The sequence below is a fragment of the Gallus gallus genome, chromosome 1 (assembly GCF_016699485.2).
Source record: "Gallus gallus isolate bGalGal1 chromosome 1, bGalGal1.mat.broiler.GRCg7b, whole genome shotgun sequence".
Lineage (NCBI taxonomy): Eukaryota > Metazoa > Chordata > Aves > Galliformes > Phasianidae > Gallus > Gallus gallus.
The window spans coordinates 112,399,100-112,415,211 of record NC_052532.1 but is presented as its reverse complement, the minus strand read 5'-3'; positions in this window follow the sequence as shown (position 1 = coordinate 112,415,211).

Here is a 16,112-nt window from a genome sequence, read left to right as displayed (position 1 = left end):
AGAATAGTTAATCACATACCACTATGCAACTGATATAAAAATAGCAAAACCCCATGCTTTTCCAGATGTAAAAATCATGTATGTGTTGGTCTAAGTCTTGTAGTAAAATTCAACTCCACAATCCGTTGCATTCCATGCATTCATTTTCATTTAAGATCTGGAGCTCAGGAGCACAGGGCAAAGGAACAACTTTGAGAGAAAACTGTATTTTGTTAGGTTGGTGAAACTGCTGACTGTAGAGAAACTTTAAATAATTTATTGTTAAGAAATGAGAGTGCTCATGTTCCAGTATGAAAGAGAAGATAAAGCATTGCTGTTTACATAAGGGAGCAGAGAGGAAAAGTGATAAACTCGGTGAACTAATAACAGTCAGTGCCTTCTATGATTTGTCCTGGAACTGCCTCCTCAAAATATATATACCCACACTTTTAACTGCTGAAACTCACTACTGAAATTTTACCAGGTAACAGCAATAGAATGAGAGGGAATGTCTTCAAATTGCACCAGAGAAGGTTCAGGTTGGATATTAGAAAACAAAAGAGGGGTGAGGCAGTGGCACAGGCTGCCCAGGGAGGTGGTGGAGTCACCATCCCTGGAGGTGTCCAAGAGCCATGTGGATGTGGCACTGAGGGCCATGGGCAGTGGGCATGGTGTGATGGGCTGCTGGTTGGACTGGGTGGTCTTAGAGGTCTTTTCCAACCTTAATGATCCTGTGATTCTATGATTCTGTTGCTGAAGAGAAATATAGAAGGTGGACTGGAAGAGTCCACACTGCCCACTGTGCCGGCAGAGAAGCTGAGGATACTAAATAAATGAAGAAGGTACCACCAGACTCCCAACAGGGTGATGCACATCCCAGTGACTGGAGAAAATTTTGGACTACAGAATATTATTGAATTGATTTTCACAGAGTTCACCAAGCTTGCTTTTTGTGAACACATGGAAAAACATGGTAACAGGGATGTGGTGCTGCAGGTTTCATAACAGCAATAATCGTTTAGTTTGGGAGACCACTGCCTAATACCAAAGCTATAGCTGAGGCAATTTCTGTTAAGATATTTGTCCAATATTCCTTCTGTGAGAATCCAGCTTCCTTCCTGTTTATGTAAGCCCTCTGACTTCACTCTCCTCCTTTCCCAACTGCCTCTTCTGCTCTAGGTTGTAGGAGTATCAGAGAATTCATAGGTGGCTCCTGAAACCCTCAAGAGGTTTAGGTGCATTAGGCTAGCGGAGGTAGGAGCCCGGATCATGATGCAATTCATAATGTGTGGCTGTCTTCCAAAGAGTAGCATTTCCTGGGGCCGGGTGGCCTTGCAGACCTCCACAGAAGTGGCACAAGGCACTGAACAGAGAGCACTTCGTCATAGTATCTATCCTAAATCTAGGCTTGGAATTTCCCAGAAAGATAGAAAGCCTTGATGTTCTCCCAGATCAATCTCCAAGTTGAAAAAAAAAATGTAATATTTGATCTGTGGGTGCTCAGACAGGCAACCAATTGATCTGGAGAGAAAAACACTGGGCAACCATTCCCAGTATGTTGGGAACAAGAAAGAACAAAATGTCCAAATCCTTGTTGAAAGCTCACCTTGTAGACTTGGTGTCTGCTTTGCACTCTTACTTAGCAGGTATCTGCATCACTCAGCCTTTTACACCACGGTTGATCTTTGGAGGTTGATCAGAGCACTTCTATGAACAATTTTTCTGGCACCTGTCTGTGCATAACGAGCCTCCTCTGAACTTTCTGATGTACATTCAGACCAAGCTAGTCATTCAGATTCAACTAGTCTGCCTCTGGTCTGGAAGTGAGTCAGCTGTCTGCTTTGTTCCTTTGAAGCATGCTGCCAATCAGCTCAGGGATGATGGGGTGCCTGGAGACGCCACACCTATGTGCGTTATGGTTGGTCCTGGGTTCAGAGATGGCTGGTTGCTGAGCACATTTTCTTGCCCAGAAGTCCCAGCAAACAGTAGAGTAGGATTTGCAGAGGGGTGGAGGACTCACTGACTGAACTTTAAAGAGCCAAACAACAGTGCAAGTGCTATGGTTAACTCCATTCCCACTACAAGGATCATAGTGGGCCTGCAGCAATCCCTACCTTCATAGGAGGCCAGCTGCAGTTTCCCACCAAAGGGAATCTGTGAGATTCCTCTCTGGCTCTACAGCCTGTTATTCAATGGGACAATTGGTTCTGCTCATGGGACATGGGAGATCTGGAGGTCCTGTTGTGTGCTACAGAGCTCATGGAAAGGTGTACTGCAGGTTGGGGAAAGAGACTGTGAGCCACGTGGCAGCCCAGGTTGGCTTTGTAGGTCCTCTATTTGGAGGTCAGGGGTATCCTACCAGACCTATGAAGACCAGACATTTTGACCATGTGTTTCTTCAGACTGAAGTGCTGCTTTCCTCTTTAGCCTGTTCACACACTGGTATTCTCACTTAATCGAAACCAAAAGGTTTTGAGCTCTCCCATAGTGACATTACAGAATTTCAGGTCATAAGTTGAAGAATCTGTGCGTACCAAAATTATTATATGCATGCACCAGGTCTTGAATTCAGCTTACACAGGCAGAAGGAACTGCATTTTACAGTGGAGCTCAGGGTGTGTTATGTCCATCAGCTGCAGTGCACAACTCAGAATTGTGATGAATAAATGACAGGTGAAGAGCCAACATGTAAAGTTTTTCCCGATGAAGATGTATCGTGTCTTTTCTTCCGCCTATATATTATCCGCTCCGCAAACAACTCAGAGCCTTGATCACACCTATTCAGATCATTTCCTTGCTTGCAGCAAAGACACTTGGGCAGAGTGGCATATCACTCCTCATCTTCTCTTTGACTTGTCTCACAAGAGTTTTCTGGTAATGCTCTCATACTTCCAGGCCTGTCCAACGAAAAAGCAGACAGATGGGTGTAAGGGGGATCTTGCTCAACAACCCCTGTCTAGAACATAACACTCAGCTGCCGGCTAAGTGACTTCCTACTTGTTAATGTGAAGAACTGTCCATGTTCTAAAACCCACTCAGGCAGAGGCATAAAACAACCTGCTAATGGGCTGCAGGGGACAGAAAAACTGAAGTGAAAAGACCTTGGAGTGAGCAGGTGAGTCATTTTGTCTGTATCCTGCCAGCCTCTGACATCGCTTTGCTGATGAGGAATCCTTTTTCAGTACATTTGATCAATGTTAAGAGGGAGAAGTAAAGATTTCTGGATGCAAATACAGCAGATTTTCATAATAAAAGCACATTTATTACCTTCCATTCTTGTCTTAAATACCTAGAGCAGATGCGGAATATTGTTGATTCATGCCAACCACTTAGGCAATAACAGTTGAGTCGCAGGGCATTTCCTAGGGATTAATGAGTAGCTGGGAGAGTTGATGGCCCAAAGCAAAGCAGAGGGCCATTAACCCCAGCCAGCCATTAATTCCCTGGGAAATGCCCTGTGCCTCAACTGTTACGTGTCACTGTGACCTCCATCCACTTCTTTACGCTGTTACACAGACGGAAAAAAAAGGCTGAGGTGGGACAATGTTCCTGCTGGAGATGGCTCTGAGCCTTGTGAGTTCCTATCCAGACACAGGTTGTGCTCAGCTGCCAACTGTGAAACATTTCTAGAGATCTTTGCTGAAGAAATGCATGTCTATCCAAAGTGCTTGGATAGCAATGGAGTAAATTCTTCTGTTTTGAAAGATTAGCTTATAAGCCACAAGAAGCGCAATGGGCAGCGTCCTAAGAGATGGGCGAGGACCACAGAGCCCACCACATCAGAGTTTATAAACAAACGAACCACCCTCCATTTTCCAACTTATAAATATGAGAAAATTAAGATTCTGCTAATGCGATCCTTAATTTATCAACATAATGAATGTGCACAGATAAGCACCTTTGTTAAACAAGAGGTAGACCTCATTGAGTACTGTCTCTTGTTATAAATCAAGGTGTTTTTATGGTTACCAATCCATGAAAGCTAACTTTTCATTAAAAATATAGCTAGCATAACTTGCAACTGCAAAAAGATGAAATCAATTATTTGAACCAAGATTTTCTGCTTGCTGGTTTAAATCTTGATTTAAATCAGTTCACTGTAGGTGTTGGAGTTGGCTTACAGCCTTCAAATAATTGTAGGCAAGAAAGGAAACTCTACTGAGACATAAGCTATAAATATATTCGCTGGTAGTTGAGACTGCAGTGACCTCCTTACATTTGGAACCTCTGGACTGTAGGCATTGGAAGACCAAGTAATGTCTCTGAATTGCACCTAAGTGACTGAGGCTAAGTAAAACCGCAGTAATCGGTATTTGAATATTGTAATGTTGGCCTAGAATGGTGTGTATGATTCCTGAACGCAGGACAACTGTTCTATTGGCCAGATACTTGCCAAATTCATCTTTCAGCACAGGACAGATCACGTGATCCCTGATTTTCACAGACAACAGATGCAACTTCCAAACCATGGGACTGGGACACATGAGAACACTGTGGGGCAGCCAGGAGAAATGAAGAGAAGCAGAACCATAACACCATAAAAGAAAAATATGGCTACAGGAACAGACAGCAAGGGAAATCTTCAAAATGACAGTTCATAGAGCATATATAGATAGACTGAACATACAGAGAGTGAGAACTGGCACCGGTAAAGTAAGGGGATGTAATGCGTGCCTTCCCATTTTCTTCAGCTCCTAGTGAGCTGGCTCCACAGCCCATTATTTTCTCCTCTGCTGGTTATGTCAGCAGTCTCCAAATCCACGCAGACAGCAGCACGCCTACAGCTGGTGCATGTGCTCAAAAATAGCTGCTCAATTCATCCAGCTGCTCAAAAGCTCAGCCTGCATACTTGGGAGGGTTGGTGCTACATTTGCATTTGTCTGCTTTTTAAAGGCATCATGTTTGATTGTGGCTCACAAATGAATCTTGATCAGTGGTCTGAAAGAACCAAACATCACCTTTCCTAGCCGGTACAGGTACTTCCTAATCCAGTTCATGGATGGCTGGTATCCATTTAATTTAAGTCAGCAATTGCTTAAACATTTATTGCTATGAAACATTTAAAAACCATTTAAAGGTTAATCTATGATAATTACAAGTAGTATAAAACCAGTTGAGATTTACAGCTTGAGTTTTAAGGAGATATAGTGTCAGAGGTGTAGCTCCTAATGTCAGTTCTGTGATGGCAAAGGGCTGCACCAACTCACGATGCATCCTTTTGCTTCCAGCCTTCCTATGTTCATGCAAGAGACTTGAAAAGCAGTCAGTTTCACTTGCTGGAGAGTTGTGTTGGTATTCAGATGTGGTTTGTTCTGATATAGATGTTCCCTTAGGAGACACGGAACAATGATGCCACATTCAGATACAATTACACCTACAATCATGTGTTTACAGATAGAATGACAGCGGTGAACCTCACAACTGGCATAGTTACTTGTGCAACTTTTCAGTGCCGATGAGGGCAAAGAATGACTACATCTACTCTAATACTAATTTAATTCAAAAAGTTTAATCAGCAATTTCAGGGGATGCAGAGAGAAAGACTTGGGCACTTTTGGACAAAGATCTTCCCACGAGGCAACCCTCATCTCCTCCCATAGTCTCTTCATCACCTACGAACAAACTATCACAGAAGGGAAACTCGGCCTTCCCTTGTATTAAAGCTCTGACATCTGTAGTACAGAATTGATAGCTTTTTTGGATTAAAAAAGCTGTGAATATGCAGCTTAATCAGGAAAAGAACAAGCTTTCTTTTTAAAGATTCTGCAGTGCTTATGGATATTTTATCATCCTCACCAAACCACTCTCTAACTTAATGGTTGGACTAGATGACCTTACTGGTCTTTTCCAACCTTAATGATTCTATGATGAATATGGTCGGTTTTACAAACCCACTCTCTGATGTAGCTAAATATTGTCTCTTTCATAAATAAGCATGCAGTGATAGAGAAAGACACTCAATCACACCGTTAGTGCTGCTAGATGCCCTACAAAACACTTCACTTTTGACACACACGTCTTACAACCTTTAGACCAGGCTACCATCTCAGGAACGCAGAGATAGATCTGCAAAAGGTTTTGAGAGTACAGCACTAATTTGGCATCGCAGCTGAAGTCAGTGGGATTTCTTTAAGGTCAATAAACCCCAAAGCATCTTACAGGCTGCAGCCTGCATTCATGCTCTAGAGCTCCTCAGAAAGGCAGATGGGCTGCGCATGGGAAACGGATCTTCTTGGCTTTCAGGTTTCCAGTAGGACACAGTGGAACAGCCAAACTCGTTGCCGTTTGATAGGTTCCATCTGGCTGGAAAAGGCTTGTTTTTCCCAAAGGCTTCCCTTTACAGCAATCTACCCAGGCTGTGATGGTCAGGAGGAGACTCCCTATGGAGCCTATCTGTGCTGCTCCTTTGGCTGCGGCACAGTGGTGGGATGGGCTTTCTGAGCCTTTGAGGAACGTGATGGACGAAGTCCTTTACCAGCCCCATGAAATCTTGAAACCAACACTCAGAACTCAGATGATAGCACTAACCCTCCGGGCCAGTTCTGCAGCTTATCTGATATTAAATATCAATCCTTGGTCGCCTGTGATAAAATAGAAGCCAGAGGGTGGATGCACATGAGCATTTCCAAGAGCACTGCTTGTGTGATAGTTTACTCTGTAGTGGCTTAAATACAGACCAGAATGAATGCTTAAATCAAAGCACAAACATCTTTGGCCTCAGGATAATAAAAGCATTTTAAACATCGTTGGCCTTGAGATACAAAAACAAATATTTGCTAAACTTCCAAACTTCAAAGAGTTGGCTTTTCTAAGGCAGTTCCTTACTGTTGCTTCCCTGGGAGGCTTTTCCCTTTCTCTGCTTCCCACCCTTCAGGAAGAACATGGGCCCAGATGAGAAGCACAGCCTGCATCTCCAATTCCCTCTGCTTCTTTGGAATGCCCATCTAAGCTCCACAACTGCCAGCAGACACAGGGAAGCAGAAGGAAAGCAAGATGAGAGAAACACCTCCCTCTGGCAATGCTGATGGCATGGAGCTGCCTTACACTGTGACCATTTCCTTTAGACTCAGTCTGTACATGCAGCTGAGAGCACGGCATGAAACACAAACTCTGCATGTCTGATACCTGATGTGCATGTCTCATTGGGAACCACAACCTGATGGGCGGGGTGATATCAATGTCACAGTGACACAGGAGTCAATGGGTCCTTTTCCTTCACCAAGCACAAACCAAGCCACTCAGATCCACAGCTTCAAATCTCCAAAACCACTTTTTGAAGTTGAACATTTTGATTTGAAATATTTTCATGGAATCACAGAATGGTTTGGGCTGGAAGGGACCTCAAAGCCCACCCATCCCAACCCCAGCCGTGGGCAGGGCTGCCCCTCACCAGCTCAGGCTGCCCAGGGCCCCATCCAACCTGGCCTTGAGCGTCTCCAGGGATGGGGCACCACAGCTTCTCTGGGCAACCTGAGCCAGTCCTAAAACTAAGAAACCAAATTAAGTTCAGCTTTCATCCTGAGTGCAAATGGAAACAGATTTTAAACACGTGAATACAGTTGAGCAAAAAAAAAAAATCTTATTTTCAGTGAAGTCAGGATTATATTTAATATCAAGTATAAATGACAACAGGGAGAAGCAGGGTTTGCACAATATGTGATACAAAAAAGAGGATGAAAATCCAAGGATAAAATAGGTATTATAACCTCTACACAGATCTTGTGTCAATGTAGTAAAATGACATAGCAAAATATATATAACAACTGCTATACAATATAATGTTATCATATTGTCATGCAATATTGCCATACAGTGTACAATGCAGCAATTCTAAAATTTCATAGCTGCATACCTAATATTCACCACTTGCTCCTCCAATATGTCAGCATAATTCTAGTATTAGTTTTATCATAAACACTCTGAAGTAGCTCTAGGGGAACACTCCCGAATATCAGAAATGTTGAAGCAATAACTTCTGTAAAGGAAAAGTATATGCAAAGAGACTAGATCTGCTAGAGGAAGGTAAAAGAGGGGGTTGTTCTATTTTTTATTTTAGGAGACAAGTAGATTATAATTTCATTGCCAGTGATTGAAAGTCTCAAATATCTTTCAGAGGAAAAAAAAAAAATCACACAGACATCTTCACGGAAAGAAAGCCTTTCTTCTTTCTGTAACATACCTTGTCATTGTCTTGATCACAGATATAGGTGTTTTGTGTAGGAAGTACTCGTGCTATACAAGGACTCGTGCTATGCAAGGAAAGAGCGGTGAGGCAGTGGCACAGGCTGCCCAGGGAGGTGGTGGAGTCACCGTCCCTGGAGGTGTTCCAGAGCCGTGTGGATGTGGCACTGAGGGCCATGGGCAGTGGGCATGGTGTGATGGGCTGCTGGTTGGTGATCTGAGAGATTTTTTCCAGCCTTCGTGATTCTATGATTCTATGAATTCTAATAATAAATCTATGTGACAACATGGATACAGTCACTGTGCCACAAACACTGAATGCTAAACAAGGTATTGGAGAAAAGCCAGCACAAAAGGAAGTTACAGCAGTGGAGAAGAGTCTAAGAAGAATTTCTGGATGAATTATGCATTTATATAAAATGGGATGAGGAGAAAACTACAAGTGACCTGTACTTAGACCAGAAGGCAAAATTACAGTCAGTACTTTCTGACATGTTTGCTTATTCCCTCTCGAAGATTTAGTTCTCTAACCAGGCTACAACAATACTTGCTACTCTTACCTCTTACCATGAGTCTGGGAGGAAGTCCCTAATACTACAGTTACATACTGACCTTCTCAATCCAGATTTGGTGAATGAGCCTTTCCTTTTACTCTAACAGACTTCCCACTCTCTTCAATAAGGCTGAAAAGAAGAAAATCATCATGGAGAGGAAAAAGGTTAAACAGGACAGGGCTTTGGGGCTATTTATCTGAAACAAAATGGCCTTTTTACAGAAAAACACTGAGTTACTGATGGAATAAGTGGGGAATATAGCAAAGAATAAGAAAGAAATAAGATTAAAGATTTCACAAATCATAACTTAAAAATTAACAGTGCTAGGGCAGGTGAAGCAGGCACTTCCTGAGCAAGAACAGACACACAATAGCACACTGAAGCTTTGCTGGAAGTGAGCTGTCATTACTAACATTAATGGCTTTTTCTCTTTGGTGTGCCCAGAATAAGAAGTGCTCAGATACATACACAGCATCTGCTTCCCCCCATTGTGCTCCAGTGCAGAGTGAGGATAAACATTAACCAAGCTCAACACAAGTGAGAAGCAGACATTTACCTTAAAAAACCTCCGTGCTTGGGCCTGGGCTTGGAAATCTCTGCACTTGCCAGTGCTGTGGGAATGAATCATTTTCGTGTTAACTATCCAGTGGTGTTCACCACACAGTTTCTTATCTAAAACACGGGTGTCCATACAAATGCTCCTTCATAAAAAACTGCTTCAGAAGAACCTGTGATAAACAGAGTTAATGGTATACAATCCCGGTAACAAATGCTTGCTTACAAAGAAGAAGATGCCACCCATCTTATCTCTCAAGCTCTCTGAGTTATGAACCACTTGGTATCACTCAGGGAACTCCTGGAAACCCATCCTCACATGGGAAGGATGATGGATGGAGCCCACGCTCTCCGTTTTCCTCCGAGATCAATGATCCTCCGAGAGGATCATTGTTCCAAATTCTGCAGCCCAAGTGCCTCAGAGCCTACAAACAATGGCTTACCACTGCAGACCTTTTTGTGATCTGCTCTGGGAAAGCAATGGTTCCTGCAGTACCGCTCCAGTGGTGCCACATTCACCAGTACAGGACCATGGAGTCAAATGTAGAGATGAACTTTTTTCCCAGGGCTTCGGAGTGGTGTTCTGAGTTGTCCATTCTTCACGGCAGCATGTCATTCTCACGGGAGCTATGTAAACTGAATTTGAATAAAATACACCCCCACATTTGCTCAAACTTCCTCCTCCTCCTCTCTGCTGGTGTCACGAAAGACTTAAAATAGCTTGGTGACATGTCACGTATATATCCATGGCATATATTTGCAAGGGACAGAGGGAAGGAGGTTAAGATGTGGAGCATTGTTTATAAGCTTGCGGAAACCACCAGCACCAGGCTTACTTACTGCAGGACCAGCCTTCTCCTAAAGCCAGAGGTCAGAGTTCTAATTCCACAGTGCCTTCTGATGTTGCTGTTCCATAAATATGCACTGTGTTGAGAAATGAGGATGCCGTATCTCCTTGTCTCAAGAGAACCGGCTTTGTTCACCGCTCTGGCAATCTCTAACCGTGTCCTTTGAAGAAAAACCCTCTTGTACCTGCCACTATTTTTAGCGTGTGTTTTTGAAGGAAGAGCTCTGACTATAATCTTTTCATCTAAATGATCCTGAAAGACAGTCTCCAGTGCAGACGCATACTGACATATGAAAATGAACATCGTGCTCTGCACATTGCTTCGCAGGCCTATTCTGCAAATCTACCACCGCTTGAGATGCAAGAAAGCAGACCTCGTCCTTTAACACACTGCTCTAATTCCTTCTTTCCCGTGTCAAGCTACCGAAAGGCTAACGCATAAGAGCTGTAATATCGTTCATTTGCTGATGCAAAAGTCTCCTCGTATGAATAAAAGCAGCTTTCCCTACACCGCCCTGCAGCAGGAAGCAGCCTTTGCACAGCAAGGTGATACATTATGAGAACCGTGTAATCCCCGAAACTCCTTCGTGAGATTGAAATAAATTCTGATTCACTTATAACTGTGTATTCTATTTTTGTTAAACTGCCCCCTCTCAGCTCCCATCCCGAGCAGAAAGCCTGTCAAGAAGGATTATTTTTTGGCCAATTCTCCTTCAAAGAGTCGCAATCAATAATCTCTCTCAAGGAAGTCAACCTTCAGGAGCACAGTAAAGGATGTTAACAGTAGTTCCTATGGACATCTCCTTTCCTTTAAAGGCAACAAATGAAATACTAAAATACAAGGTAGCATTTAAACGAGTCGCTCACCATGAAGCCTGTCTCAAAACACAGAGAGTAATCAAAACCGGAGCAACACAAGGGACCCTGGCTTTATAAAAATAATCTTTCCTCTATACCATCAATTTCATGAAAGGCCTTCAAAATCCACAAGAGTAAAACTGTTTCTCACTTAGAGAGGGGGGAAAAAAAAAGTAGGCTGACGTCTGTGAGCATTTCAGGCTTTTTAAAGGAAGTAATGTGGCAAATTGTAGCCTCGTGTAATTTCGTTTAAGTAAGCCAAGTTAAAAACATATGTCCTACAAGGATGTGGGGTAGAGATTTAGTAGGCTCTAGAAATTCAGAAACATCATAATCTCCTTACTATCACCTGTAAGTGAGATATCACTCCATGTTTTTTCATCACTAAGTGGCTTATCAATACAGGCTCTCAAAGAATGGCTTCAGATTTTGTGGTGGACCCTGAAAAAAAGCTTCCCTTTGAAACAATACTTCCTGTTCATTAGTCTAAGCACCACATATATGTGTGTCTTTGTAAAGAAAACATATGTCTTTGTAAAGAAAGCATAAACAGAAACATCTTAATATCTTTGTAGGCAGACATCTGTCAATGTCTGCCTACAGAATTACCATGAACCTTGTGAAGACTTGGGTAGGCCTGTGGCTTCTTGGGTATTTGAAGTAATACTTGGGGTCACTTGTCTCTGCAGCTGGAAATAGCTACAAAAGGAGGTGCTGACAAAGATGGTTCTCAGAAGTTTCAATAGAAACACTTTCTGTATTTGTCTTGAACAGAAGCAGACCTCATTCTTCCTGTCCAACTAATATATATCAATATATTATCATATATGTATCAATTGTGCCAAGAGCATGGGTACAAAATTATAATGATTATTTTCTAAATAAACACATCACTAGTAAACGTGGAAACAACACATCATAGTATCACAAGCATCAAAAGAAATGCAAAATTAATATGCTGCAAGTATTGTAGTATAGCTGCCGGGCTTGGTTTGAATGAGCTTGGAGATGATACCCATAGTCTGTGTCACCAAGTGTTTGTTCATGTACTCAAACAGTAAAGACAGAACACAGTCTGATTACACATTCTTTGCTGATACTACATAAACTGATCAATCATGGTGAAAACTCATTCATAATGAGACATTTAAATTGGTTTCAAGTCACTGCATGCTGCAGAAACGGGCATGGCTCTGAAGCACATTGACCTTACTGCATACCAAACACTATGCACATCCTTAACTTTAGGCATGGCAATAATTCCTCTAATACAAAGCATTTCTGTGATTACTGCCCAGGCTGGATCCCAACTCTGAGCTGGTTTTCACAAAGACACTTGGGAAAATTAATCCAAATTAACTAAAGACTTAATTTAAAGCAGATTAGTTAAAGTGCATTTAACCCTGTAAAGACTTTTTTAAATTAAAGTAGTCTTAATTCCACTTTGTATAAAGCTTAATCCATTTTCAGTTCATACTTTAAGTTAATTTGGATTAATTAAGTTGAATGTTCTATGTAAATCAGCCCAAGGCCCCGATTCAGAAATGTGTCCAAGCACAGATAGAAATCCATCCCTATTTGGAACAGCACTTCTTTGAAGTCAGTTGTTTTCAAAGAGAGGTCCATAGGTACTCAGGTATTTTCCAGAATCAGACTCTTAACTGTTTTATATTCTTCAACCATTTGAGAATTACAGTTTGTTGGTAAGAAGAAATTATAGCCCAAAGAGCTGAAAAACAGATCAATGGATCTCACGTTCCATCCTCCAGATGATAACCAATTTCTCCAGTGTGTGCACAAGAAATCTTCAGCCATTGTTTTCTGTAGGAAATCTCTGACTTGCATAGAGTTAATAACAGGTTCTTCAGGCTGAAATTATTTTTTCCTTAGAAGAGTCATAAGAAGATTAGACATTCATTTTCTGGGAAGGCTTCATAATGGGGTGGTGTTCCCTCAACACAAACTGGAAAATCACTCCACCCATTCCTAAAAGAAAAAAATAATTTCAGCAATGGTAGTTTTCTAGGACTTCACATCCCATACTTTGCATTTCTTCTTTCAAAACTCCCTTTCATGCATGTGTACTCAAACTGTTTCAATCTGGATTGTTATCTCGCTGGGCACGCAGCAAGTGAGAAAAACCCATAAGTTTTATAGCAAGGTCTCAGTCAGCACTCTTCTTCATATGTAAGCTTAAATATTTGATACCAGTTACACGTGCATTTTACTACTTCACTGAAGAGAGGCAAATCTGCTATTATAGAATAGTACAGTAGTATTATCACTAACAGCGTAACATGAAAAGCACATTAAACGGCAAGTTGTCTGCGGGCTACTAAAAGTGAACTCAGAAAAAAACAATACTTCCAGAACAAAATTTGCCACCTAACTTAGACATAGAGCCAGGACAGCTATTTGGAGAGTCACAGAGCCCACGTAGAAGACCCATGCCTGTTCACTCATAGTAGTTTGGAAAAATCAGCGCACACATGATGTAGCTTAGCTCCTGACCCATCCAACCCAATGTCTGAGTACAAATTCCTTCTGCTCCCCCTGGTACTTGAATAGTTGTTTTCATGTGGCACAACAGAGCAGAGCACAGCAATCTCCAGGATGCCAGACCTGAGATACCTATGTGGTGTGCTGTATGCTAACACAGAGAACCAGTACAGTTGCATATTCATGGCACTGAGCCCAAGAAAATACTCACCTTTCATCAAGCCAGTGAGGCTTCTGGACACAAGCTGGCACGGGTACAGCTGGCTCATGCATTTTCACCTGATATTCCTCTGCGATAAAGGATATGAGTGGAAGTAGATTAAAAATGTCTGCACCACCACATAACCACAGCTTACCTCTTCCTTGCCAGAAAGAGCAACTGCTTTGGCCCTCTTTTCTCTTACTGCTTTTCCTTATATTACTTTTACAATCTGGTGAAGTTATTTCTGCCACCTTTCCCACTTCGGCAGAAAAGGCAAAGAGAAAAGAGATTCTCAAGAAGAAAGGCATGGCTACCCTCAACAATACTTTGCAGGATGGCCGTGTTGTGAACATAGCAGCCAGTGGCATAATGTGGAAAGAGCTTTGACTGTAAATGGGTCTTCTTTTTAACGTCACTGTCATCGTTTCCAGAGTTTCCATAGCACATTTCTAGTTGAAGAAGTGAAGTTCCTGCCACCGGGGGCTAACAGAGCTGTTCAGATAGGTCTAAAGGCTGTTAGCCACCACCACACGCTTCTGGAACCAAGGGCCTTCGCTATTCTTCAGTTTGCAGATGTGGTCTGGATGAAGGCCAGTGCCTAGCTGACGTGCGAGCAGTAAAATAAGCACCCCAGTCACAAAAAAGCAATTCTCCCATGCACACATTAGGCTGGCAGCATTTAACTGGCACTCAGATAATAAGGACGTCTACTTCACTGCACAACAGTCGAGACTCACAGCCACGAAATGGACTTGATAGCCTTTAAATGCTGTTTTATGGCGCTGGCTTACAGAGATGGCTTGGAGCCGACGTGGCAGCTCATTAACACTCAGTTAACACTTCTCTATATAGTACAGCATTGACTTTTACATTTTCTTATTTTCAAGGGAGCAATGTACGTGGAATTAAAGGGAAGCATAATAGTTTAAGATGCATACAATATTATGGAAAAAACAGTTTTAAAAATATTGAAATGAAAAAGCTACAATGTCCTGAAACTACTATTTGTAAGTATAGAGTCCAGGAGAAGCATTACTTTTACCTTGCCAAGTTCCCCAATGCAAATAAAGCAGTAAAAGAGGAAGTGAAAATGTCAAGCTGCATCCAACTGCCAGAAAACAGAATGTTTCCCATAATGAAGAGAGCAATCCCTGGGTGCAATGGGGATCTTTCAGTTTTCTGGTCATCTCAGAACTCAGACATCATGTGAGAGAATGCAGCAGACGAAGGGCACCCAGAGCCCAACAATCAGCAAGCAACAGAGTGCAAAGCCAAGGAGGATGAGGTCATGTTGAAGGTAGCCTGGCCCTAGCATCCCCACTGAACCTCTGTTGGGGGCCACTGCAGGGTCTTGAGTTGTGCTGAGTAAACAAACCCACCGGTACGTTTGCAAAGGCAGCCTATATGCCAGGAGCACTGCATATACAGTTTGAGTCACTAAGCAGATTTCAGCTGGATGTCCAGAGCTGAGTTCTGGCTTCCAGTATACAAAAGATGTGCAGGCAGTAAGCGAAGAATTGGCTTCTGGCCTTCTTCTCCTAAAGAAAAGGCAGCCCTAGAAGTGGAAACTACAAGGCATGGAGCTTTCTGTTGGAAATGGGATTGCCAATGGAGATGGAAAGGCAGTAGAAGAAGCGGTGGGAGATAATGTATTTAGGCAGAATCCTTTTTTGGCTAAAATGCCCAGGAGGATTGTCTCCATCAGTGCACCAAATTCTCTGGTGAGTGGACAGATGGGATAAAGGGAAGCCTGCCACAATCTAGGTTTCTGCTCATATTTGCAAATGAGGCAATTATTGCATAAGAAGACTTGTAAGGACCTCTGCTCTTCCTTTTCCCTTTCTCCTCAAGCAGCCCTAAACACACTCAACTGCAATCATCTTTCTTTATCTATCAGTTAATGCTGGGTACCTGAACACCATCTTCCTTGGTATTTGCTAAACTCTAATTCACTGCAATACTGTTGCTGGTTTTATTTTTTCAGATGAACTACTAATCCACTGTGGTGCATTCCATCCCTGAAAAACAGTAAAACCCTTCATGTTTTAAATCAAAAAATATTGAATGACAACCTATTTTCAAGTATTAAATTACCTGCATATTAAAACATTGATATCAAGTACTGGTTCCGTTGTAAGTTAAAAAGTTCACAACTCTATATCCTACATTCTCCTCTAATTCTAATCAAGCTTGTCTTCTGGGCACCAGAGACCCATTGTTTCCATCAGGAAAGAGAAAATATTTGACTTCTCCCATAGAAAAAAAAGCAAAGTAATTTCACAGAATGTTTTCTAAGAAAAAATTAGCTTTACAGCTCCAAAACATCCTGGATCAGAAATATCCCAGAGAGGAGGCGGATTCCTCGTCCCTGGAGACACTCAAGGTCAGGCTGGAGGGGCTTGGAACAACCTGACCTAGATGTAGGTGACCCTGTTCA